Genomic DNA, 27,772 nt, shown 5'->3' on the forward strand with positions numbered 1-27,772 from the left:
CTCAACCGTAAAAAAAAAAAAAAAAAAAAAAAAAAAAAAAAAAAAAAAAAAAGCGATTCTGGGAAAGCTACTCCCATCTTAGCTGACGGTACAAAAAGAACCAACTAAAGGAGTTCAAAGGGGTTTCCTCTGGGAAAAAGAATTAGGAGTGAAGAGGTTGAAGCAGTGTCCTACTATTCCTACATGAAGTCTTACAGAACTGTTTGGCTTTTAAAAACTATGTGCGCACACTGTTAAAAGTAAATTTAAAAAACAACTCTTAGGGCCGGGGATTTAGCTCAGTGGTTCTGCTGCCTCAGAAGCACAAGGACCCGAGTTCAATCCCCCGTACCAAAAACAAAACCAAAACCAAAAAACCTCTGGAAGAGGGAATCTGTCTCTTTTTCAAGTTTGTTTTTCTTTTTTGGTCGTGGTTGAGGGAGAGGCAAAATTATCAGGTATTGGTATTGCTTTCTAGGTAGCCAGCATTGGGTTAAGCATTCAACACACATTTTCTCATTTAATCCTGAATTGCTAATTCTTTTCTTCCTCTTTGTACAAACGAAGGGATTGAAGTTCAGAGAGGTGAAATAATCTGTTCAAGTCTCATGATTCTGTATGATTCCAGGGCCCAAATGCTTACCAGTGTCTTTTCCTCTACCATCCACTCCTTCTGAAACAGTCCACAATCTCCTTCGTATGATTCCTCCACCCCCACTTTCACTGTGCGTCTTTGCTCCTGTGAATATTACCACCTATAGGACACTCTTTCCTGGTTTTTCCATCTGCCCCTTTTCCTTGCTTTTTAAACACATTTCTGCTTTGGCAGGTGACTCCTATGATCAGGATTAGCCTTGTAGAGATGTAGCCAGTTGATCAGATGCCATCCAGGATAAAGCGGAACTTAGTGCTAGGATGGCCGTGCTTTTCATCTTCTCACTAGCTGTGTAACCTTCAGAGAAGGTCATCTAACTTTTGGTTTCCTCATCTGGAAAATGCGATAATAATAGTAAGTATCTTATCTGATTGTTGCAAAGATCGAATGGTTGAATGTATCCATATAATTATATGGACTGTTCAAATAATTATCTGCTCTTATTGTTTGCAATAAATATCATTGATTTACAATTCACTGGCAACTAGAACACCTATAGGTCTGAGTGAATAATTCATCCGTCTCCTAGCAGGAAGATGAAACTGTCGCATGGGTTGTAGGCCCCAAACTTCTTTCCACTGTGTTTTCTCTCTCACTGTGTTTCCACAACAACAAAACAAAGCAAAAATGATTGTTATCCACCCTTAGTACTCTTTCTTTCTTCTCCTAAGCGTCCCTCTTTGGTTGGGCCCTCTGGAATGGTCCCAGAGTGGATTGAACCTTTAGAAGCTCACATTAACCAGTCTTGGATGGAGACTGTGCCCAAGGTGGCTGTGTTTAGCCAGATACATAGTTGTGAACCATCAGCAGCCTGCTCTCCTGGCCCTGGGGAAGTGAGTGCCTGGGTTGTGAAGGGGACAGCTGAGCTGCTCCTTTCCCTGCCAATCCACACTTTCATCCTACCCCACAATCTAAAGCTGGAAGGCAAGGTAGCCCCATAAATGTATATACAGTGTTTTCAAAATTTACCCATTGCCTTAGAATAGGTTAGGTGGTGGTGTAATAATGGTGCAACCCTCAGTTTGCAGGAGTTTACCGCAACAAAGGATTATTCCCAAGTTACAGTGCATATTTGCCTCGGCTAGTGGTGGAGAGATGCCTGCTTCCCACAGGGGATCGGGGACTCAGCCTCTCAGGTCCACTGTCTTGCAGCCGACCACCTTTATCACTAAGAAGGGCAGAACCAGAGGGTTGTGTGCCAACTTTTAAAGCTTCTCCCCAGCAGTTATACTTTTCACTTTTGCTCAGCGCCCGCTCTTCAGACCTGCTTGGCCCTATCCACATGCAGGAGGAGTCACGAATGTTCAATCAATGGTCATATTGCACCCAAGGATGTGCATTCTTTTTTTTTTTGCACCAGCGATTGAACTCTGGCTCTTGTTTAGCAAGGGAGGTAGCGGCACCACTGAGCCAAACTCCCCACCCAATAAGTACTGTTGACTTCAACAACTGATTGGATAACTATAAATGTATCTAACTCTTTTGTTTTATTTTGTTTTGCTTTTTTGGTACCAGAGATTGAACTCAGACCCCTGTGCTTGCAAGGCAGGTGGCAGAACCACTGAGCCAAACCCCCAGCCCTTGCACATTCGTAAAGGACAATGATGAAGACAAGAAGGAGGCTTGTGCTGCCTCAACTCGTAATACCATAAATCAGGGTCCTTAAATTGCTGCTTCTGAGTGGGCCTCCAGGAATAACAGCCCCGTTATTATTATTCCTGAAAAATTTTATGAATGCTATGCATGTTCCTGGGGGCACAAGATCTGTAACTTCCAGGAAATTCACAAAGGGATTGTGATTTCAAACAAATTTGAAGTCATTGCCCCCTACATCACTTCTTCATGTATTAATACTTGGGTCACCTACCTAGCAAAACAGAGGCTTGGCCTTGACCTCCCCCTAGGTCTCAAAGTTCAGTTGTCAGCTGGAGACCGGACTGGCATGTGGGGTTGCCATTGTACCAAGCCCTCACCAAGCAAACACCTGAGACTCCTGACCAAAGAAGGTCTTTCTGTGGTGACCAGGACCCTGCACTGGCCAGTGGGCACCCTGCTCATGATCCCATCTGAGCTTTTCTCAATTTCATGGGCAGGTTTCTTCACTTATAAAACAGGGCATCAGGTAAAAGATGTTTCTCCTAGTTCTGAGTTACCATTACTGATTATTTTCTAACTTGCAGATAGCAACTTCTTCTGTGAAGGGCCAAATAGTAAGTAAATACTTTCAACCTTGTGGGCCGTACAATCTCTGTCACATCTATGTAACTGTACCACTGTAGTGTGAGACACGTGCAGATACTATGGAAATAATGAGTGTGACTGGGACTGGCTGTACTCAAATAAAACTATCAACAAAAGGAAACAGTGGGCCATAGTTTGTAGTGCCCTGAATATATCATGGCTTCCCAAAATATGATTCTAAGGCCAGTAACATTACCTGGGAGTGTGTTAGAAATGAAAATTCTCAGGACCACCCAGGGCTGCTCAGTCACAGTCTTTGGAGACTGTGACCCTACAAAGGCTTCTGGGAGAGTTCTTATGAACACTAAAGTTGGCTAAGCGTAGGTCTCACTCAAAAAAGCATAGTGATTCCAGGTTTATACAGGGTGCTCTCTTGCTCAGGCAGTGAGGCAGGGAGCTTTAAATAAAATAACTGTCTTTAGTACCCATGCTTCCTTGAGAGTTCCCAAATTATATTAATCTCCCCATCTGCCCAAGCAAGTGATGCTTTTCTCCTTTGTTCATCATAATCACTGCTAACGCTTTTAATATGGAATAAACAAAAGCTGTGGCTTTTACAGGCAAGTATTCTTCATTACCATTGCTATTGAGTAACTGATGATACCATTCATGTGCACCCAGGGACTTCCCTGTAAATAGCAAATAGGTGTCTAAAAAAGCAGCCTTTGACTGGGAATAACACTCAGCAGTTATGTCACACTTCTGTGACAGGCAGTTTGCACACACATCCACTTTTAAAATACAGAGTTATTTGCTAATTGGAAGAAATTAACAGAGAAAGACAAGCCTGCATCAGAAGTCCACTGGAATGAGCCTTGCTGTTCATAGGAATCCACGATGGCTGAAATCAACCCCAGTCTTGACTCAGAGGTCTAAATTAGGGCAAGTGAGCATAAAAAGTTTTAGGAAGTCATGGGGTAATTGTTTCATCAGATGCGATTTTTGTTTTGCACAATAGGAGTGTAACTTGGGTTTGGGTCTCACTGTTGTCCTGTGCTTCTCTGGCATACGTTTTCAGTTTGGAACTACAGGTGTATGTTGCTTAACAGTGGGAACACGTTCAGAGAAAAGTGCCGTTAGGTAATTTTGTCACTGTGTGAACATGGTGGCATGCTCTTACACAAAGCTAGTAGGCGGAGGCCAACCACTCGCCATGGCCTGTGCATGTTTTGCTGTGGGTGTTTTTAGAAGTAGAAGGAGTACACGCTAAAGTTACAATGCAAAGTATAGGAAAGTAAGTCCATAAACCAGTAACAGAGTCAAGTACTATGGACCATATTTAATTGTGTATGCTGTACTTTTGTATGACTTGCAGCACAATGGTGTTTACACAAACATCACAAATGTATGTGCAATGTGTTCCATCATAACATTAGGATGGCCAAGTCACTCGGCAATAGGGATTTTTTATTTTTTTTTAGTGCCATTACAATTTTATGGGAATGATGTAGTTTATGTGGTTTAACATTGATGAAAACATTACTCTGTGGTGCATGACTGCATTTGAGATCCTTATTTATTAGAGCCTTCTTTATCTTTGTAGGACTTACATGTTGCATAGGGCAGATATGGTCGAGTAAATGAGAGAATTTATGAATTTTGTAGGCCAACCTCATTTTTTGGGTCCACATGCCTCTTGCTTCTTGGTCATATACTACTAGAATAATATAGTACAGCATTCTTTCTTCTTCTTTGAATCCTTCTTCATCATTGTAGTTTTCGTCATCTCTTTAAAAGTGATTATATTCACCATTAATTTAAAAATTAACTTGTAGACCATTGCAGTTGGATTGTGTTTCCTTTCAGTCCAGCCTTTGTTATATGCATCGATTTTACTTTGGTGGTCTTTGCAGGTGTGAATGGAAGCTTAGTCAAGGAAGAAAGAAAACATCACCCTGAAATTCTTAAGATGCAGTTTTGCAGACGTTGGGATACTCAGGAATGCCATAGCCACAAACCAGGCTTGTGTTCTCAGGGGGATATGTGGACGATTGCATCCTACTCTGCGTAGCCATCTCATGGGGATTTCCTGAGACAAGCTGAGGATGTTCAGAACTTGGTCTAGAGCCGGGGGGTCTCAAGTGTTCAGGGGAAATGTTTAATTCTAGCTGTTCTCCCCTGAGCCTGCTGGTGGCTATTCTCATTTGCTCCTCACCAGTGAATTTTTCATCTAGAAACTTATGGTTAATATTTCCAAGAAGAAAAATTCCCAACTGTCACCTACCTGTGAAGGTTCCCCAACATGAAGGAATCTTCACTTTCCCTGAGCTTTGAGTACTTATTGCTGGTCATTATTTTTGTATTGACATGGTTTCTAATATTATCCTGTCTTATTTCCTGTTTTATTATCATAAAGTAGATACAACTTAAAGCTGCTGGAAGGCAAGAACAAGGTGTTAAAGGTCTTTATGGATATTTTTGCACAGTGCAAAGACATACACATGGGAGATGATTATTACACTGAATAAATGATATTTGTTTTCACTAAGAGAGATCTTCCCTAAGCCTGGTTTTTGAAAATAGTTAAACCCAACTTACACTGGAAAATATGCTTTGTTTTTACCATGTAGGGGATTATTGTCACTTTAAAGCTGCACTGGAACATTTTACAAAGTATTTTTATCACTCATTTTAACACAACTACTTTTGTAAACAAGAGAAAGTGATTAACAGAGAAACTAAAATCTCGCAGAGCTGTTATTTTACCTATCACACGAGGAAGTGTGCACATGGACAAGTGACCAACTAAACGTGGAGCTGGCATTGTTTCCTTTTAAGGTGAAGACCCATTTTGTTTTTTAACAGTGGTGTGCCATGTGCCATCCCTCCAAGAGCAGAGTTGCCTCATGGGAGTGTTCTGTGTTTCCGGTTCCCCGCTCCTGCCCGAGTCACTTCCTGGATGTGAACTGCTGCAGTCCACTCAGCATTCAGCCTTTGGCCTTGTCATTCAGGAACTCTCCATCTTTCTCAGTCCCATCCAGGATGCCCAAGAGTTCCTTCAGCTAAATAAAATAAATTCCTCCTCTGCCTCTTACACTCATGGAAAACCTAGGGCAACCGCTTCCCCGAGCCTCAGTTTTCTTGTTTGCAACATGGAGATGACATGGCAGCCAGCCCTAGTCAGTGCGACGAGATGAGCTGTGGTATGCTAAGTGCTTTGCTCCATAACTGGCACAGAGTAAATAATCATCAACTATCAGCCATCACCATTAAAGATGCACCAATACAAAGGGACTTTTGGGACAATGTCCATGTAATAGAAATAAATAAATATTCCCTTAACTGGATTAAATTTAAATTTAACTCAGCTTTCTACAGGAGGCTTGTTGATCCAGGGAGTGGCAAGGAAAAGGGCTCCTTATTCCGTGTGTGCATAATAGAAAGAAAAATTACGCCAGGGCCACTACCATTAAAATCAGTGTGTTATATAGTGTGTGATGCATCTTCTGGAGCCTGACTGCTGAGTTGTGAAACGTGGGCCTGCAAGACCTCCTTTACATTCGTGGGAGAAAGTGAAGAGCAGTCCACCCTCTGGATGCCACCTTCCCTTCCCAGAGTAGGAGATTGGCCCAATTCAGGGGCACAGTGTGCAAGGATGTAAACCCAAAAATGTCGTGCCTTTAAAAAAAAAAAGCAAGCAAGCCTTGCTGATTGCTTGTATGGACAGCTGGCACACCTTAAGATGTGAGAGTGGTTCCGGCAGGAATGTAATAAGGCCCGGGAAAGAGGCAGCATGAAAGGGATGACCTTTATTTGCAATCATGGCTGAGATTTACAGTTTATTACTGATAGCTTTTATAAAGAGCCATTCAGTTCAGAGGTGAGAGGTTTGTCATCTGGAAATGCAATTAACTTTACCTTATCCCAATCCCCCTGGTCTTAGTGTGAGAGCAGCACTTGAGCACTTCAGCAATATCATGATTTCCCCTCTAATTTCATTTCTGTCTATTGCATCCCCAGGTCCCTGGCATTAATGCGGTTGCATATTTTTACTATTATTATTTTCTATTATTGCTACTCCCTGTCATCGATAGCCAGAAGGCACTTGTGTATTTTTTTTTTTAAAAAAGATCTAAATTATTTGATTTCCAAAAGAGGAAACCTCAAACCAGAAAGCCCTTTTAAACCACAGCAGTTAGAGTCATGCCCAGAACCAAGACGCGCCGTCGTAGGTGTCTGAAATTAATTACGGAAACGGAGAGGTTGTATAAAGGTGGAGTTTTTGTTTTGCGTAAAGATGGGACCCACAGAGTTTAAGCCGTTGTACCACACACATGTCTTTGATAGACACACAGTGTAAAGAAAGACGCCCCCTCCCCAGTGCCTGCACCGGCATAGGAGCGTGCCGAGGAAGCACCACGCGACTTGAAACATGAAAAAATGAGAGCGATTTTGGCACCCCTGCTGTGTGTGTACGAGAAGTCCCAAAAGGTCTATTTTTGTTTCACAGGTTCAGTTTTATGACCCTCTCTTGTCTGTTAAGTCAGGTCTGCAGGAATTTAAGAGCCAGACACAAAAGCAAGAATTTAGTACTTTTTGCCAGTTGGTTTAGGTTGTTTGAAATATAGCCTAGTATATTTTCCATTCTAGGCTGCTGCCAGGAGAGGAGGGAAGTGGTTCTAAGAGCCTGCATCCTCAGATTTCTCAGCCTCTGCGGAACTGAGGGAGAGGCGTGGGCTTCTGCTGGAGGCCCCATCACTTGATGGCGTATTGTCTGAGGTGCGCCCAATTCCCCTTGCCTCCAGGAAGCCCCTACACCTGCCTGTAAAACCCCAAACGGAGGAGCCTTTTTACAAATTTCCAGGGCTCTATCTGAAAACTATTTCCTCTGGGGAAAGGTAGAGCCGAATAATTACTACCCCTGCATTTTTCATCCCGATTTTATTGTGGCTATTATTTTCATCAGTGTTAGAGGTTAATATCTCTATTTTTCCCCTCCACTGCCTAAATATAACTGGGGCTCAGCACATAGCCTAACCAGGTAGTGAAGGAAACAGCATTGCCTTCCAAAGAGGTTTGGATTATCCTATCTGAAATGAGGGTTTGGGGCCCTAGGGTAAGAATTACCCTGCTGCAGCTGATAGCAGATAGATTTAAACCCATAGTATTTCTTTCTTCAGCTGAGAGAGGTCGGGTTAAAAGATTCAGAAGGTGAATAGAGCATGAAACAATGCACTTATATAACTATATCGGTCCTACAGCAGAATGGCATCGCTAAGAATAAAAGCATCCGAGGGCCATCTTTAATAGGAAGAAGGAAAAGCAAAGCCATCTCGGTCGCTACTCCTTGAAGAACTCTTTCAGTCAAAGCTGGGTTGAAGGTGCTTAACTTAAGGGGCTGTGCTAAACTTGAGAAGGATATTCTCAACCGCCCTCTCCCCTCTGAGTACCTTTAAAATTCACCTTTGGGAATCTCGTGTTTTAAATCTTGTTTGTCTCCCAAGCTGTGTCTATACTTAAAAAAACAAAAATAGGATGGGAGGAGGCACGAGGAGGAGAGGCAGCTCGGGAGGCTGTTGGAGGAGACCAGGAGATGATATCTGCTCTTAGACGGAGTGCTGCCAAGGAGAAGGGGAGAAGGGAAAGCAGGTGAAGTCCATTTTGGAGGCAGGGCCTGTAGGACATATTTTGGATTGGATATAAGCAGGAGCAAGCAATACTGGATTGGAGTCTTGAGAGAGGTCCAGAGAGTGACTTCCTGGAATAAATGCATGGATTCTTCTCTGTTGTTTACTCAGAGATCCAAATGCTATGGAACTGGAAAGCCATTTCCACTGAGCAGAACACTTTTGACTGACTCTGACAGTCCGAGGTGGCACTCAGCTGTTTGTTGCTCAGTGCCGGTGTCCATCTGCTTCTTGTGCAATTAATTGATGCCTTACCTTTAAGGCTTACCCCAGCATCTTTGTTCCTTACACTCAGTATCAGCAGATTCAGCATGAGGGTAAGCCAGGTGCTGGCACATAGGATGAATGGAGTACATGGGTCTTTTGAAGCAGTACCTCTGGGCCACTCAACTCAAGAATCATGGTGGATAAAACTGTCCAAAAGCCGGGGTGGACCATGAAGCAGCATGCAGTGCCACCACAAGGATGACCTTGACCCGCTTTCACTCAGTCTTCCCCATCAACCAAATATTTAATGGGAGATGCCAGTGCCATGCTAGGTTGTTGGGATTTGACAGTGAATATGAGATGTGTTAAAAAAAATCCAATCAATACTGAAATAAACTGTATTATGATAAATAAATTAATTCCTCCAATACACCCTGCCTTGCTTTGAACACTCATGCCATCATTCTCACCACTTTCTGAAGTGGTCCCAGAAGTCCTCTTTTTTTGAGTATCTTTAGGTGCCCTGCCATGGCTTTTTTTTTTTTTTTTTGGATGCCCTGAATCAATTCACAGTTTTACCTTGTGCAGTCCCTTTGACTTTGGGGGAGAGCCAGAAGTTGCAGGGCACTAGGTCTAGTGAACAAGGTAGATGAGATGCCTCGTGATGTTTATATGAGCCTGCCTTTCTATTGGATGGCACTGGGCAGCAGCACTCACCGGATTACAGGCACTGACGAAGGAGGACATCCAGAACTGCTTCAGAAAGTGGGGAGAACGATGGGAGAAGTGTGTACGAAGTAAGGGGGAGTATTTTGCAGGTGATTAATAGCAAGGCATCTTTTACTGCAAACCATTTTCAAGTTTAAATATTCGTAGTATTTTTGATCACACTGATTGCTCAAAGGAATGAAAACGTTATGGTATATCCTCGTTCACCTTATTCACACTCCTGATTTTCTCCTCTGAATTTGGTGCTTTCCTCCCTTGGTAAATTTTGGCATCTCTCCTCCATGTTCTTTGGGTGCAGACATAGGATCCTCTCATTGTCCCTGTCTAAAATTTGGCAGGTCCTGCCTACAAAATGCCTTCTTATCCGCTGCCCAATGACTCAGGCTGTGTCATCAATCACCCTCACGCCGACACGGCCGTTTCTCTCTCCCGTGTCGATTTTCGTGTGCCCAGCCTCCTCCTTGTTTCCCTTTCAGTTTCACACTCAGGATGATAGAATTCAGAATCTGGCTCTTTTGCAGTCCGGACTTCCTCCTGTCACTTCCTGTCTTTTTCATGGCTTCTATCAGTGCTCCTGAAGAGTGTGGAGGGGAAGGAAGGTGGGGACCATCTAACTTAGGAAAAGTTTGATGAAAGCTGACAGCAGAGCATGAGGTACAGATAGAACGCCTGCCTGGTGGTGAGGCCTGTGGAAGATAAAGAAGGCAGCACCTTCCCCCGGGAAGGTAGAAATGGTCCACATTTCCACTGTCCAGTACGGTACCCACTCCCACTGTGGTTACTGAGTGTTCACATTAAAGCTAGTGGAACTCAGGAGCTGAATTTAAATTTAATTTTTGTTCATTTTGTTTCATTTTGGTCACTTTAAGTAGCCACGCGGGACTAATGGCCACCATCTTGGAGAGGATAGGTCTAAAGACCCAGATCCTTTATCTAGGACAGCATGATGCAGCCAGATCTCAAAGCTGAGCCCAAATACAGCTGCTCCTGATGTTAGAATCAGATGCTCCGAGATGCCCACGGATAGTGCCTCTGTGTGAAATGACGTTGTCAAGATGCATTGAGAAACTTACTAAGAAGAGTGTCCGGTATTCAGCTGTATGGATGGTTCCCTCCTTAAGAACGACTCAACCTAAGGTTATTTTTTTTAAACTTTCCGATGACTCAAAATGATACTCACACTATTTTGCTTTTCCCTTTCAGCATAGTATTCAATAAATTACATGAGACATTCAATGCTTTATTATAAAATAAGCTTTGTGTCAGATGACTTTGCTAAGCTATTGCTACTATCAGGGTTCTGAGGTCATTTGAAGTAGGCTAGGCCAAGCCAGGGCATGGTATTCACTGCGTTAGGTATATTCAGTGTAGTTTTGACTTAGGTATTTTCAGTTCACAGTGGGCTTATCAGAATGTAATCTCATTGTAAATAGAGAGCCACCTGCAATTAGATATTTTTAAGCCAGCCAGACAAATGCCCTTCAAGTAAGGTTAGAACCAAATAGCTGCTTGACCTGTGCCAATTAGAAACAGGACCTGTGGGCCAAGGATGAGATGTAGTTGTGATAAACAGAAAGTTCTCCACTCTGCAGGGTTGCAAGCCGCCAAAATTCAAATGAGAGCACAGCTAGCTAACTGCAGAGCTGGTGAGTCTGAAAACCACTGAAGGTAAAAAGTTGATGACCAACTAAACAGGATCTGTACATCCAGGCTGATTCCAGTTTTGAAGGAAGGGTATTGGGCAGGAGGTAGAGATGGGGAATTGCTTCATTTGGCCTCACCTCAGAAGATTCTAACAGTATCTGGAAAGTTAGCTGTGATCCACATCCCCACAGTTCAAGAGGAAAATAAAGTGTGGAGGAAATAAAAGAAACACCACAAAGTTGATACTGATTTGGAAGCGAATACTTGGGTGGACTGACTGAAGAGGTCATTTATAGCCTCCCCGAAGAAAGGCTGGTGTGGAGGAAGTGAGCACAGTCTATAAATACCTTCAAGGTAACTGTATAAATGAGAGTGAGGGATTAGTCATCCTCTTCTGAAATGGCAGGAACAAGACCTATGGCCTAAAGCTAAGAAAGAAAAAGTACTGCAGCTATTAGTAAAAATTTCTTTTAGGCAGTAAGGACTGGACAATGGACAGATCTCTAGGGGAAGGAAGCCAAGTCTCGTCACTGCACTCAGAAGCTGATCAAATGAGATCATAAAAGAAATAAAAGGAACATCAGACCAGAGACTTATTATGTTCTGTGAAATAATTGATCTGATAGTGCCAGAAATCTGCCTTTGGCTATGGCCCATGCCTGAGGCCTCAGAGGGAGGTAAAGCCACCAGTTGGTATTTCTCCAGACAGGCTGAGGCCGAGCAAAAAGAGCAAAGTTTTCCCCTGAAAGTTGCTTTAAATAGGCCCCAGTTTGAACTTTCAAGAGGTGTGGCCTCATTTGCCCATACCTGCTAGCCTGGATCCTTGGTTGGTGTAAGCAGCTCTGCCATGGGAGCTAGGTTGGGGGGCTTTGGTGTCTACTGTCAGGGAATTGTCCCCAGTGTCCCTTGCTTGTAGGTGGGTCATGTGACACCATTTAGAACCTCCCAGAATCCATCCTACCTCTGCTTAGTCCACATAGGCAAAGCAGGGCTCTGGTTGCTCTAGTAGTGCTCATTAAATACTCGAATCTGTTCCTCACCTTTCTTCCTCTCATGTCCTCTGAGGACTGTGTATATTGACCCCATCTTCAGACTGCCCATATGCTGGGGTGTTATCATCATAGTCTCTAGCATCCTGCACCTATGAGTTCTATAGGACTTCAGTGACATATGATCTTGTACGGTGGACCCTTGAGTTATGACCAGCCTGATATATGAACAATTGGGGTTATGACCAGAATTTTAGTTTTAATTTAACAACAAAGTCCTAAGTTATGACCTGAAGGCTGGCTGCTTGTGCTTCCAGATGGTCTCACATACAGATTTAACCCTTAAAGAGTTCTGGAAGGAACATGACAACATCCTTTCCTGTGTGGAGTTAATTGAGAAATCCCAGGTCAGTGTCTCTCTAAGGACACTGAGTTCTGCCTGTGTACAGGAGACAGACTTTAAAGGCTGTGTAGAGGAGCCCAAGCCTTCAACCAATTACAATCAGCCCTTACAAACAAATTGAGTTCATAAGTTAAGTGTCCACTGTATTTTTCACAACAAGAAAACCAGGAATTTCAAGTGACTTGCTCAAGGTCACAGAGCTAGTTAGGAGCCAAATCAGAATCCTGAATCCTCATTTTTGGGGGTCTTGTACATTGTTGCACATAATTTCACAAGGAAAGAGAAATGACACATCCATCCATCCATCCATCCATTCATCCTTCCATCCTTTCAATACATGTTTTCTGTCCTCCATGGCAAGTTGTACAGCAGAGTTAGGATCAGTAGCTATGTTGGGTAGGAGCCGAAATACACATAAGATACAGATTCCAGTTCCAAGGATGATGAGCTCCACATCATAAACCTCCTCCCTCAGGGAGCACATAAGACAATCCATTAGTGGTAACAGGAGAAGGATGGGGCTTCTACTTACATTTATTTCATGTCATCCTAGAAAAGGTTGACTATTTGTATAAGTTCTATTATATAAATAGTACTGACATAAGGATGGAGATACGTGTGTACACAAACATACACTTTATAAATGAAATAAATGTGTGCATTGACAATGAGCAAGCTAACTTTTGATAAACAGATTTAGAAGGGGAGCAGCAGGGGAAACCCAGGTAACTGTAATGGCTGGTACAAAAGTGATACGTGGTGACTGGGAACCCAGGAGAAGGAAGTGGTCAGACAAAGTAGAGGGTTAAGGATGAGGTGTCGCTGGAACTGAGCTCTGAAGAATGCATGGCATAGGTAAACTGGATACGGCAGGAGTACAGAGTTTTTCCTATGTAGGGAGAAGAATCCATACAGTGTGGCCATGGGAAATTCTCAAGGGGCTTTATAGAAATGATAAACCATTGGCTAGACTTTCAGGATAAGGGAGTAAAATAATAGTAAATACGGTCAGAAAGACAGGGCAGTCCTGGGTCATGGAAGGAGGATGAAATTAAGGTTTTTGCTTACCGGTTTGCTAAGTTAGTCCTGCTTGTATTGAAGTGGAGGTGACTAGAGGAGATACACACTTTCGAAGGGAATTTGCACAAAATGATTTGTAGGAAAAGTTTTGTGTCTTGGTTAACAGTAGAGAGAAGGGTTGTGACCATAGTGTCAGGTGAGCCATGGCATAGGAAGTTGCTGTCGCATTATATGATCTCTTTCTCACTCAGTGCTAAGAAGAAAGTGTAGGGACAGAAACCAATGGGGCTAATTTCGTTAGGGTGTTTAGGATACAAGCAATGGCAAGGTGACAAAGGTTACCACAGTTGGCGTATCAGCCAGGTACCACACTATCCAGGTAGGAAACTGCCCCCTAATGCAATGACCTAGATGAATCATCTGTTGTTGCTTGTGGGTGTGTGGGTTCATGGGTGGCTCTTCTGTCTGTGCTTGATAAAGCAATTTTCCTTAAAATCATGACACAAATACTGTGATTCTTCACATTGGAGGGATTATTAGTTTTGATTCTTGGAAATGAATGTATTCAGCATATAATTTTTGATTGCTTGTTGGTTTCCCTAAAACCATTTTTGTGTTTCCACTTCTTGCACATTGATGGTTCTCACTGCCTACCTGATGTTTGTATGTGTGTATATCCACACGTATGTAAGTGTATATATGCATACACACATCTGTCAGTTCATTTAGCCAATTTCTCTCCAGTGAAAATGGATTAACTTTCTCAATGGCTTGAGTATAGATATAGTTTTGACCAATTATTGCTCTGGATGTTCTTGTATTGAGAAAACTTGATCAGATCTTTGCCATTGTGTTGGTTTTTTCTGGAAAATTCATGTCAACACCCTGTTCATGTTTTCATTGAAATGCTGTGGGTCCCATTATTCTGGTTGCTGCTGCTCTACTGTGACTCATCGGGGTGTGGGCCATGCTAAGCTTTCCTCGAGCTGTCAAGGTTCTGTTGTTTAGGTGGTTTGCCCTTTTAGAGCCACATCTCTTTGGGAAGTTGAGTTCTCCAAGGTCACTACGCCTAAATGCCATCATTGCTGCAATCAGAAGCCTTCTCATTGCGCGAAACACTTGCAGATCTCCAGGTTGGCATTCACAGATGTTGCCAGTTCTTCCTTTGTCCAGCGTCTTTCATCCTTCTGGGGTGCCTTCCCCCTCCCCATACATGTTCAAATGGGGATTCTTTACTTGTGGTGGTTCCCATACAGCCTTATCTCCGATGGCTTCCATTTCAGCTCCAGTTAGCAGGAGTCTTTTCAACACAGCCTCATTCTGTTTTGCCTTTTTTTCCTTGTCTTACCTAGTTTTTTTCAATACTGGATTTGTCCTGATCAATACCCTGTGTGTTTCTTACCCCTGTTTTCTCATCTCCTTTTCTAATTGCATTGGTTCCAGATAGCAGTATTGTATTTTTGTTTAATTACATTGGTCAATCTTGTATCTTACAACTTTTATAACTTTTGAGAATACCAAAATATTTTATTTGATACTGATGTGTATTCATTAATGCATAATTACTCATAATTTTGGAAGAATGGTATATTAATTTTCTGTAGCTGCTCTAACAAAACATGCACAAGCGTAGTGGCTTAAAGCAACACAGATTTATTATACTGAAGTCCCAATGCAATTTGGGACTCTGGTCTGAAGGTATTCCCTTCTGAAAGCTATAGAGGAGAATCCATTTTCTTGCATTTTCCAATTTCTAGCAGCTGCCCACCTGCCTTGGCTCTTATGAACCCAGGAATGGCTAGTAGAGTATTTCTAACATATTTGTCTGACCTTAATCCTCAGCCATCTTCTTCCATTGTTAAGAACCCTTGGACCTATGTCTGTAATCTAGAATAACCTTGCTATCATTGGGTCATCTGATAGCAACCTTAATTCCAGCCACAACCTGCACTCTTCTTTACCATGTAACATACCATATTTATAGATGTTGACATCTTTGCGGCATGATTATTCTGTGTACCACAGGTGAGGACAAAAGTGTCATATTGATAAATCATAATGTTTGAGAGCATCATTCTCATGAATAATATGTAGCTACTTCCTTTACTAACATACTTCGGCCATTGTTTATCTTTGGGGCTGGATCTTTGCACTGGGAAGAGGGGTCTGTTAACCAGAGGAGCTGAATAAATGGTTTAAGAACCAGTGAGTGAAGGGGATGGAATCGTGGGGGCTGGAATCGTGGGGGCTGGAATCGTGGGGGATGGCTTTCTTCCCTGTCCTGAACTCTGTCCTGAATGAGATAACGTTTTTTTTTTTTCTTTTTACATACCAGAAAATATACAGCAGAAATATTTTTCCTTTTAAATACTTTTAGGCTCTGGTAGAGAAACTGTTTTGGTGGCTGAAAAAGTAGAACTTCTCATTTTACATATAAAGTCACTTTTTAGGTATAATAGGTTTTGGGATTGTAACTGATTTTCTGTATTTATAGAAAACCAAATAACTGCCTAATCTGGAGCTCCTAAGTATAAATATAGATGCTCATGTCTATTAAAATTTGAATAAGAATGGTAGCATGGTGCTATTAATTCTGTAAGCATTTGACAAATTTGTGTAATATACTGAACATTACAAACTAGCATAACACTATTATAAAATGTCATTATGACATTTTTCAGGTCATATTTTCAATCAGTCTAAAAGAGCTCATTAGGGACCTTGCAGCTTGAGATGGTATGGTAGGTGGATTACAAATTTACTTAAATTCTCATGAAATTTATGATCTTAAATAGATGGGACACAGCGTGTGACAGGAGAAACTTTGCTTCTGTTCTTCCTTCTATTTTACCTAGCAACCCTGGGAAAGTTTTTTTGATATCTATTGGCCTTATATTACAAAACTACCAAGAGAAGAGGTTAGCCAAGATTCTTATCCAAGGTCAGGGTCCAGGTTGCCAGATTTAGCTAATTTAAAAGCAAGATGCTCAGTTTAAGTTGAATTTCAGATAAAGAATGAACGATTTTTTAATACACAAATATGGCTCTGGGCATATTTGTATTAACTATTATTCATAATTTAGCTTTTCTTTGAATTTAATTAGGCAATTCTGTATTTGTATTTGACAAATAAAGTAGTTTCTGATGTATAATATTATTCTCGCCTTTCTCCAGCAAGAGGCTGGTTTCTTAGTATGTATGAGTTTGCTTTTATTTTCTTTCCAGTGTTCCAGATAGCCAAATCACTTAGAGTTAGCCTGGAGGATCAAATCCAGGCTCAATAAATATTTGTGTGCTGAAAGAGTAGTTGGTACCTCTAATCTCTTACCATTGTTTCTAAAGTTCAGTGCTTCTGTAACATTTATATGTTGCACAGTAGAAATAAAGACAACTGGTCTGTATTAATACAGACAAGCACAAAGTTATTGGCAATCTGTAGAAAGGTTAGTTTGGGTGTTGGTCTGAGGAAGGATTATGGTGTCACCCAAGACCTCTCTTTTGCTAGGGAAAAGAAATAGCTTGAAAGAGAAGGGAGGATTTCAGCTGTACCTGGATTTGAAGGATGAGACATCAAAGTTGCGGGTTCTATAGGTGCTGAGTAATAATATGAAAGTCACATTGTTTGAATTATATAAAATAATACTCATGAGGTGTCCAGTGGACTCTTTCCATTGGTACCTCCTTCTCTGTTCGTTCCCCTTCTCTACTCTGCTGTGTGCCCCACAAGACCAACAGTAGGGACCCTATCTGTGGGAGTCCTTACATTCCAGTTTCTAGCTGGTTTGGGCAAACAGGAGAGAGGCCCCATCAGGAGACTGGAAAGTGGAAGCAGAGTAAGGCTGGGCTAAGTAGCCAAGTTTTGGTTGCACTCTTTTTACCCAAGGCCCCCGATCCTTTCTGGTAGACTTAAGATACACCTGCTCTTCCCAGGGAACAGGAGTTACTTCTGCTTTGTGTACTTCCAGGGCTAGGGGTGGTAATGGCTTCCTGCTCTTGCCAGATGTAAGTTACTCCATCTTTTCTTGGATGATTCCTCTCAAGGTCATAAAAGATGCATGCAGAGAAATTCTGTGTAAGAACTAGGTCAGTCATTGACGTTGATTTTAATTTTTTTCCCCAGTTTCTGAAAAAAAAAATTAAACCAAACTGAAATGAACTGAGAGTAGTCCTCAGGCTTTAGTCTAAGCACCATCCATAAGATGTAGTAAAAAATTGTATGTGGGCCTTGTGGTCAGACTGGAGACACACGAGCCAGAGTTCTACGCAGTCATCTTCATCCGGGAAAACAGTGCCTCTAGCTGGCCTCGAACTTCTTTCCCAGAGAGTTGAACTCAGATGAAACCCATTTATTTTTCATGGAAGTCAAACTAGGCCTATTATTTTCTGTCCTGTGTGGGCTGGATAATTTGCACAGTGTTTTCCCAAGTTAGCTTGGGCTGGTTACTGGCCCTGAGCCAAAAATGAACTGAATGACTTTGGTCACTACTGAAATGAAAATGTAACTCATTCAAGTCCCAGGTGTCCTTCCATGGTGTTTGATTTAAAGTTTAAATTGAGGAATTTGCTCCCACAGCCATCAACAACCCTTCTCACAACCCTTCTCAGCCTCACAACTGTTCTTTTCATCGTATCCTATGTGAATCAGATATGTAAATCAGGTAATTTTCTCCATGAGTAATTACATCAGAGTTTGGGATCAGATCTACTATGTCCTTTACTGAGCTATTTTTCTGCGTACACACACTTAAAAAGAGAAGGTAAAGAAATTTTGGGAGCTCAAAGTGTTTCACATTCACACCTGACACATTTGCATTTTAGATGATACCATTACTCTTTTGCTATATTCTTAATCCTTGGGTAGTGACTTGCGTTGCTCAGGGAACCCATAAGACAAGTCAAAGAATGTGAAGTAAGTTTTTCCTTGTTTGTTTTGTTTTGTTTTGTTTTAAGTGTTGTCATGGGAGGAAGAGGGGAAGGCTAGGATTTTAGGGAAATGCAGGATATTGCTTTTCCACATCTTAGAAAAGGAAGAGAAACCAGGGAAGAATGAAAAGAAATAAAGCAGTGTTGGGTAAGATCCTGGAGAAAAGCGGAGACTGAAGAATACTCTTAGGGTTTGAATTCTGAAGGCTTCCTAATCCGAGCATGGAGATTATCTCGAGCTGGCAGGATGTGCACTTTTGTGGGACGTCAATGAGAGAGTTTAAAACCTGCCTGCTTATGAAAGCCATAGGACTGGAGGGCTAAGAGCAACAGATGGAGATGAATTGGAGGAGATGCAGAGTGATTCAAAGTTCCTGAACTTGAGGAACTTTAAGTTTTGTGCGTGTGTGTGTGTGTGTGTGTGTGTGTGTGTGTGTGTGTGAGACAGTGTCTCCCAGGCTATCTGGCTATCTGCTGTTTCCATTGTAGGAATTTTCTAAGCTGCCCTCTGGATGTTCCTTTCCTATCCCTTCATTTTGGCCAAGCGTCCTCCATGCTTGGCCTGCCTGTGAGCACGCAGCACTCTCCTACCCTCTTATCCTGAGCCAGAGATCATTCCCTTTTGTATCGGCTGTTTTCCTCAGAAGCGTGAAGCATTAGCTTTAATCAGTTTATGGAGCCCCTGACCTAATTTTACATCTGCAATAAGATCACTATGAATTCTCTGCCTCCCTGTGGAGGATAAAGCTCTGCCCTCCCCTCCTCTCTGCAGTCTTTCTTTGTGGTGGGTGTTACAGAGCCTGGCAGGTTCTGTTCCACACTGCATCTCTCCAAGAGCAAATTTATTTATATATTAATTTTATATAAAAAAGATTTCTCATAGGGAGCAAGAGATTGAATCACAGGCAGAAATCTGATTTGAGGCTGAAGGCAGGATGGCAGCAAGCAATGTCAAAGAGCAAAAGCTTTGAGGGTGGGAAGGAAGCAGGGACTGGAATTTGTTTCTCCAAGGCTCCTATCCTTCTCCTGTCCCCTTGGCACAGTTGCACATGGTGAGCGCTCATCTTGTGGGCTAGTTTTCTGTTGTTATGTAACAAATGACCACAAATGTAGTGCCTTAAACAACACCTGTTTATGCTCTCCTACTGTCTGTAGCACTGGAGTCTGGGCTCTGCCTAGCTGGATTCTCATAAGGCTGAGATCAATGCATTGGCTGGGCATTGCTCCTGTGTGGAGAAATCAGCCAGCCATGGATCCACTTTGAGCTCCCCCAGGTTGTTAGTAGAATCCATTTCTTTTTGCTATAGAATTCATGGACGCTTGCTTCCTCAAAGACAGAAAAGGAGAGAAAGTCTTTGTTGCTTGGAGTATATGACCTCAAGACCCTCTTTTAAAGAGCTCCCCTGAGCAGGTCAGTGCCACCCACGATAATCTCCTTTTTTATTATGTTAAGTCAACTGCTGAGAGGTTTTAATTATATCTACAAAATCTCTTCATTTTCATTGTATTCTGTTAGGAAGAAGTGAGGAACAGGTCCCACCCCTGCTCACAGGGGCCTGTAGGAGCACGTGGCTCGATCGCCTAAATGTGCACACCGTACCTCTTCCGTGCTTCAAGTTGTTGAGGGTCCCAAAAATCTCACCTTCAACTTTCCCCCATTAAGCAACAAAATATGGTTGAAGAAATGGGAAAAGAAGTATCTTTCAGAACAAACAGTGTCTCCTTTTCTCAATTGGAGTCACATGTGAGTTGGCCTAAACGGGTTCGTGTGGACAATAACCAAGAAATAGGAAGGAATTAATTAGAGTTTATCTATAACTGCACACATCATTCAAGCCTGTTAGTTTCACTGTTTTTTTTAAATTGTTTTCATTTTGTCAATGCTCCAGACTTTTAAGATCTGATAAGGCTTGATATCAGACTTCTCTAGGTACATGATAAATTGATTTCAAAAAGGAATAAGTTTTTGTAGTTAATAAATTATATTTTACAACATTTGCCTTGTACATTGATTCCTAGTTTGTTTTTTAATAAAAATCTTAAATTTTAAAGCCTTCATATATGCAAAACTGAGACAATGAAAAGAGGTACAGGGATGTTTTATTTCTAACATATTTATGGATCAGTATTTAGGGGAAGAAATCCCATTTTATACATTTTTTTTTTTATTGTAAGACTAAAATACCCCAAATACGTTCTTGGTAATTAAAGCCCTCCAGATTATTCTTCATAATGAAGCAGATTCTTCCTCCTCACTATGTGTTCCTCCTTCTTTCATAAAACTCTAGGGAATTTGGCCTATGATATTAGTCATAACATCTTCTACATGTTCATGAGAGTCAAGGATTTGATTCCAGAGAGAAAACTTCAGGGGAAGGAACTCAGAACACTCAAGTAGAGAGAGAGTTTTGGAAGACAAGAAGTTTAGCTTGCTTGTTCATATTTTTACCTCCTCTTTCTTAATTTTTTTCTTTTTTCCCTTTTACTTCTCTGTAACTCCTCTTTCTGCCTTATCAGTGGAAATGTGTAGCTACCTAAGCTAGGTTTTGTAGATAGCTCTTCTGTCCTTCCTATTTAACAAGAATTTCTGACTGGCCATATGACATCAGGTACACATTTTCTGGCTTCTCTTATAGCTAGGTATAGCCATATCCCTAAGATCTGGCCAACGAGATGTAAGTAGAAATGATGTATGTGACTTCCTGGTCTTATCCTTAAAGGAAAATGAGAAGTCTTCTCCTTTGTTTTCGTCCTACTGGCTGAATGTGAAGGTATGGGAGGAATGAGCCCAGCTGCTTTTGCTCATAGAATGGGAGCCATGTATTAACAAAGGCCAAGTATCAATAGGGAATGAGCCTAGATGCTATTAGTTTTGATGTCTTGGCTAAATCACCCTCACTGATGTAACAAATGCAAATCACCCTTACTGATGTAAATAGAGAGTTTAAATCATCAAAGATGTTTGGGGAAAGCATAGTTGTTGACAATCGTCTTCAGTATTAAGCAGATCTAGATCAACTTTCAATACTCCTTTGCCACCCACATCTGTGGCTCAGCTGGTTTCCTCTTCTGTAAAATGGGAATAATAGAAACTGCTTCAGAGCATACTATGCAGAGCCAGGAATAAAGATTCAGTAGGGTACCAGACAGATACTATATGTGTGCTCACAAAACTCAAGGTGCAGAGGGGATGATACAGAAGTAGGCCAGGGCATAAATAAGGCCAAACTTGAAGCACTGCTGTAAAAGCAGAGGACAACAATGAGCAGAAGCTATTCCTCTTGTGGGCATCTTCCCAAAAGAATTCAAAGAATCATACCACAGCGATACAGATATATGCTCACCTGTGTTTATAGTGGCAGTTTGTAACAGCCAAAATTTGGAAACGGCCCAATTGCTCATCAACTGGAGACTGGATAAAGAAGATGTTTCTTTTTTTTATAAAATGGAGTACTACTCAGCCATAAAGCATGAGAAGCTAGAGAGATTTATAGCTAAGTGGATGCATGTTGAGGCAATGCTCGAGTGAAATAAATAGGACACACATGTATAAATACTGAATAGTTTTTCTGGTGTGAAAACAAAGTGTAAATGAGGATTAAAATATATAATTGATACTGTATAATAGGAAGAAAAAGTCTGAAAGAGTAGAGGAAGTGGTAGGGGAAGGAGGAGGGGGAGGGGAAAGGTAAAAAGGGAAAAGAAAAAATATGTGAAAAGGAATAACATGGAAACAAAGTCTTTGTAAACAGGAAAGGGTGGAGAGGGTGAAGGGAAGGCTGGGGAATGGGAAAAAATAAGGACCAAGATAAGTCATGTAAAGGTACAAGATCCCAATGATGAATGCAACTGTATTGTATACCTAAAATGTACCAGTAAACTTAATAAAGATAAAAAATAAATCAAGTTGCACTGAAAAGGAAGTAGGTGGGCAGGGGATTTAGCTCAGTGGCTCTGGTGCCTGCCTCACAAGCACAAGGACCCAAGTTCGATCCCCAGTACCAAAAAAAAAAAGAAAAAGAAGTAGCTGTGTATACCTATGACCCTTTTAAAAATGCCCACATACTCAGACCTGTAAGATATCATACTTACCTGAAAAGCTTGTGACCAGAAGTATTTCAGATCATGTTTTTTTTCTCCCTGATTTGGGGAAATTTGCATATGCATAATGAGATATATCAGGATGAAACTCAAGTGTAGGCACAAGGTTGACTTAGCTCTGTATACAATTTATACACACCGCCTGAGAGTGATTGTATTCAGTACTCCTAGTGCATCTCCTTTTTGACTATCACCTGTCACATGAGGTCAGGTGAATTTTCCACTTGTGCCATCATGTTGGTGTTCAAAAAGTGTTTCAATTTTCAAATTGTAGATTTTTGGGTTGGGAATGCTCTACCTGTACCTGAACTGTGGGACAGGCCATCCCCACACACTGTAGTATGTGCCCTGCCAGAGCACATAGTCCGTGTTTCCCTTGCCTTTCTTATAAATATAAACCACCCTGTTATTAGCTGAGTAAAAAATGAATAAATGATCAAAACCTGGGTTGAACATCTCCTAAAAGAGATTTAGTTGTAGTATCTTCAGAGAAGACTGGATGGTAGCTCAGCTAGGAAAATGTTATCTCTGAAAACCCTGTGGTGGCAATGCTTTGTATAATTAATGTTTATCATTGAATTGATAGCACTTAGCAGCGGTGCCTGGCCTATAGTGGGTATTTAATAAATATGTATCAAATAAATGCATGAGTTGCAAGTGACATTTTGGTTCTCATGGTTAGAAATGTCAGCCTGAGGAACATTCATATAACTGGGGTTGAACAGAAGTGGAATGAGTCCTTTTGGGAGCCTTCCGGTTTTTGGTTGTTGGAGGTGTTGAGGGAACTATTCAGAATTTGGGAGGAAGAGTCAGGCTCTGACTGAGGGGCTGTGTCTTTCAAACACCTGCTGGTCATGAGTGTGTGTCTCCTCGTAATGCATTTGGTGTTTGCACCTGAGCTCTTTGAAAGTTATTATTCAGAAATGTTAATTATTCATATTGACGTAATGCCTGCAGTCTGTAGTTGCTTAGTCAAAGTATTTTGGAGAAGGCTGGATACGTCTATTGGCCTAATAAATCACCAGTTCTGTTTTTTTTTTTTTGTACTGGGGACTGAACTCAGGACCTTGTGCTTGCAAGGCAGGTGTGGCACCACTGAGCTAAATCCCCGGCTAACAAATCACCAGTTCTGAATTGCACAGGTTTTCTTGTGTCTCTTAGATACAGATAGTGTATGGAAGTTTGCAAAAGACATTTGGAGACCAGAGACAAAAGATTCTGGCCAGCTTCTGTCATTCTGCACCAGTGCTTCCTAGAGGGATCATCTGACGCTGTACTCCAATAATAATACCTTATATATTCTCGCATCATCAGTGTTGCCACTGTATTGTATAATGATCCTTCCTGGGCCTCTTTCTACCACTAAACCATGACTACCTTGCTGATATCTCACTCATATTTTGTCTCAGTGCCTAGCATCGTGCTCAGTCTTGGATGGTGCTCCAAGACACATATTTTGAATTAAAAAACATTCTGTTGTTCTCATGGAGAGAGAAATGGGGACATAGTTCCCTGACTTTCATGGACAAAGAAACTGAAACACAGAAACAGAGCAAATTCCTCCTGTACTGACTTTCATAGCTGCTGTTCAGGGTACTTCTTGCATTGCTTTGTTGAAGTGGCCGAGTAGGTCTGTGTCCCTGTGGAGCAGTGGTAGTTAAGGACTAAGGCCTGCTTTTAAACTCACAGTGCAAGCTTGTCCAGAGATGTGCTGGGATTCCGTGGGATTCATGCCAGAGAATAGTATGAAATAGGCACACTTCTGCATTTGGCTTCTCTGTCCTCTGCATACCACACTCGGTGCCTCTATCCCCTTCCACTCTGGCCTTATCCATCTTTTCTCATTACTGGCTTTGAGAATCCCCTGCCTCTCACTGTGTCAGATTCCCACAGCTGTTCCTGGGAAGAGACACCAAAGCATCTGTGAGCCAGTGCTTGTTCCTGCGTTTCCTTACGGTGACTAATGGGTAACACCTGTCCTGTGCATTCCCTCTTGCACTCTTACGATTGGATTTATCACTGCCGTAGTTTAACCATAACTAGAAAAATGTAGCTCTCTAAAGTCCCTATAATGTTGAGGTTCCTAATGTGGTTTAAGTTATTCCTTGCATCATAAATAACATAGACGACACTATTATGGACCAATACCCTGAAAAGAAAAGGCTCCAAGATCATAAATAATACACGCACAGGGGTTAGAGGGACTCATGAAAATGCTCTGGGAGAAGGGTAGGTTTCTGATAAAGGACAGGGAGGTAGATGGCTTCTAGGAAGCCTTGGGGTTTTAGGGCCCGAGGTGAGAGAGAAAGCTGTCCAAAAGGCTTTCTAATTCCGCTAACCTCATTATGTAGTCAAGGGTCACACCTGGTCAGAGGCCACTGTCAGTTTGATTTCCCTTCCTGGGGAAGGACTGCAGGGGGTTCAGTCTTCTGTACATTTTTCCTGGCCTGGACACCTGCCGTTAGGACTGGGAAAAGGAAGAGGGAAGATGTGAGTCCACATGGCAAGAATGCTCTTGGGCCCTGCAAGGACCCTAAGCCACCTTTTGTGACTACCCACTTTTCCATCTGTTCTGTCCTGTGTCGGTCACCTTGTTAGAGTGGCTGCAATTTTTACCAGATTATGTCTATCAGACTATACTCTTAGAGATGAGGAAAATGCTACCCCCGCCCCCCGGACCAAATGGTTTCCACTGTACGTCAAAGGGTTCTTATTCTCTTTGCTTTGAGGGAAAGAAAGAGTGAGACTGTGTGTGTGGTGCCCTTTATTTGGACTTTTATCTTAACCTGGGAATACCTAGTCTTCTGTTTTCTTCCTTCTCATGTAACTCTTCATTGATTTTCTTTAAATCAAACAAGCCACCATCACAGACTCTTACAAAAGGAAGTCAGCCACAAGGAGCCCTGGGCTAGGAATAGAAGCCAGTCTAATTTTAGTTGCCGGCGAGCCTCTCTGAGAAGGGAAAAGTGGTCAGAAGTTCATCTTAGTGTGTGCTACCGGGACCTAACAGAAGTGCCCCTGTCACCCCGCTGTAGGGGGTGGGGAGTCCCTCACTGATGCCTTACTCCTACATAAAGTGACGACGAGGTGGCTCGTTGGATACAAGGAGACATTTCATTCTTTACTTACTTTGGAAGTTAGAAATGCTTCTGATTTATGGATTGATCTCTTGGCAGCCTTGTGGGGTGGGGGTGGGGTTCTGTGCCTCAGTTTGATAAGCAGCCGAGCCCCAAGTCTTGACTTCTCTTTCTGACTTCCTTGTCTTTTGTGGAAGTTGGAGGCTTGAGTCCATTGTGAGCCGTCAGGACCATTCTTAGGATGTACCTATGGGATCCCTGACCTTCACAGACATTTCCTCTAAATCTTGTTTTAAGGATGCTGCAGGAAGAGGAGGAGGAGAAGGAAGAGGAGGAGGAGGAGGAAGAGAAGGAGGAGGAAGAGGAGGAGGGCTTATTTGATTTGTTCATGCTAATAACTCCAGAAATTCAGGAAGAAGTAGCATGAAGAGTTACTCACACATTGTGCACTGTCTTGAAAAGTAGTCCAGGCCCCATCTACTGATTGATATAATTAAAACTGGATTAGTAGGATGAATTACAGAGCTTCTGAAGCCATTAGAGAGTTTGAGCTCCAGAATTTTCCTGCCCCTTTTTGCTCCCTTTTCTCCAGTTCAAATTTATTTATGTCATTATATCCAATTTATACAGGCTAGAGTCACAGACACGGGTCCTCGGTTTGCAAAAGTGAGACATGTTGGAAAATACCCATCAGCTCGAGTAGAAAGGGACTTCAGCGATCAATCAGGCGGGATAGATGTGAGGGCCAGCAAGCAAACTGGAGTCCAGTAGCTGAGTAACTGGATGGTGGTTGTCACCCACTCATTCACAGCACAGTGCTTTGAGTCTGCTGCCTCGTGTGTAAATCAGGGATGATAATGACAGCTACCCTATAGGTGTATTTTAATGATTAAACAAAATTGTGGAGGACACGAAAGAAAAAGAGCAACCCCTGCCAAAATTGTGAATGTTAAGTGTCCATAGAGTAAATAACCAAAATTTTTAATATTACATTTGAATTATATACTGTCGTGTAATTTTCAAAAACCTTCTTTCATTAACTTCTCCTCACTTATTTTTCCTAGATACTAACTCTGTTTCTCCTACAACTGAAATAAAATGTAGATAAAAGAGCCTCCCCGCGGTTTGCTTTCACAGCAGCAAGGCTGATCAGAAGTAAAACTCTGAAAAATTAAGTAGCTTCTTGTGATCGTGCAGAAGTCAGATTTAGGAAACATCTACTTGTTTCCCAACACATCTGTCTTGCTTCAGACACAGTTCTGATGCACAGGGGGGTGTACAGCACCTGACAGGTCAAGGTCTTCTAGAGGACACAGAGAGAGAGACAGGATGCTGTGATGGTCCATGACCTGCTGAGTCGTCAAAATGTAAACCTCCGTCTACTCAGGTGAAAAACTTGGTTTCAGCACAGAGTTCTCTTGCCTGCCTCACTCCCCTTTACCGTGACAATGAAAAATGGTCTTGGATTGGCACTGTATTTGAACAGGCCTAATACACACCTACAGGGGAAAGATGATAAATTAGAAGGTAGTAGATCAAGCTCTGAAAGATGTTTGAATGGAAACATTTGTAGCTGGCTTGATGTGGGTTGTGTAGTTGACCAACACATTGTTAAATCAGTAAGTTTTAAAGATCTACTGTGGTTATGGCTACAAAATATACATGGTGTGATTTTTAAAGGAGTTTGTAACATAGATGGAAGACAAAATAGAGGAGACATTTGGGATGAAGTCCAAGAAGGCCTAAAGTAGATGACACATTACACACACTTGCATACACATGGGCGATTCTTTTTATTTGCTGTAATTGTACTCTGTAAAGTTCCTCCAAGTGCTGACTTGGTGACACTGAACCATTGGTCATGGTGGGGGTATAGAGTTAGAACCTTGCATGTCACTGGTCTCAACATTTTGTCAACCTATCAATACCTGACCTTATTTTATGTTTGTTTCTGTTTAAAGACACCTTATTTCATGTCCATTGTTGGTTCATTAACACTGACCTTTGGCTAACACTGCTGTAACTTATGAGTGTATAAGGCATATCTAACATGTGCTTTCACCATAAGGCACTGTCTGTAGGAACGCCAGACAGCACTTCGGCACTGCACGTAGGAGTTATTGTAAATTGCAAAATCACCAACAAAAAGCCCAAAAAGGCAAAAAAAAAAAAAAAAA

The sequence above is a fragment of the Fukomys damarensis genome, unplaced genomic scaffold, assembly GCF_012274545.1.
Source record: "Fukomys damarensis isolate Sample0158 unplaced genomic scaffold, DMR_v1.0_HiC HiC_scaffold_32, whole genome shotgun sequence".
NCBI lineage: Eukaryota > Metazoa > Chordata > Mammalia > Rodentia > Bathyergidae > Fukomys > Fukomys damarensis.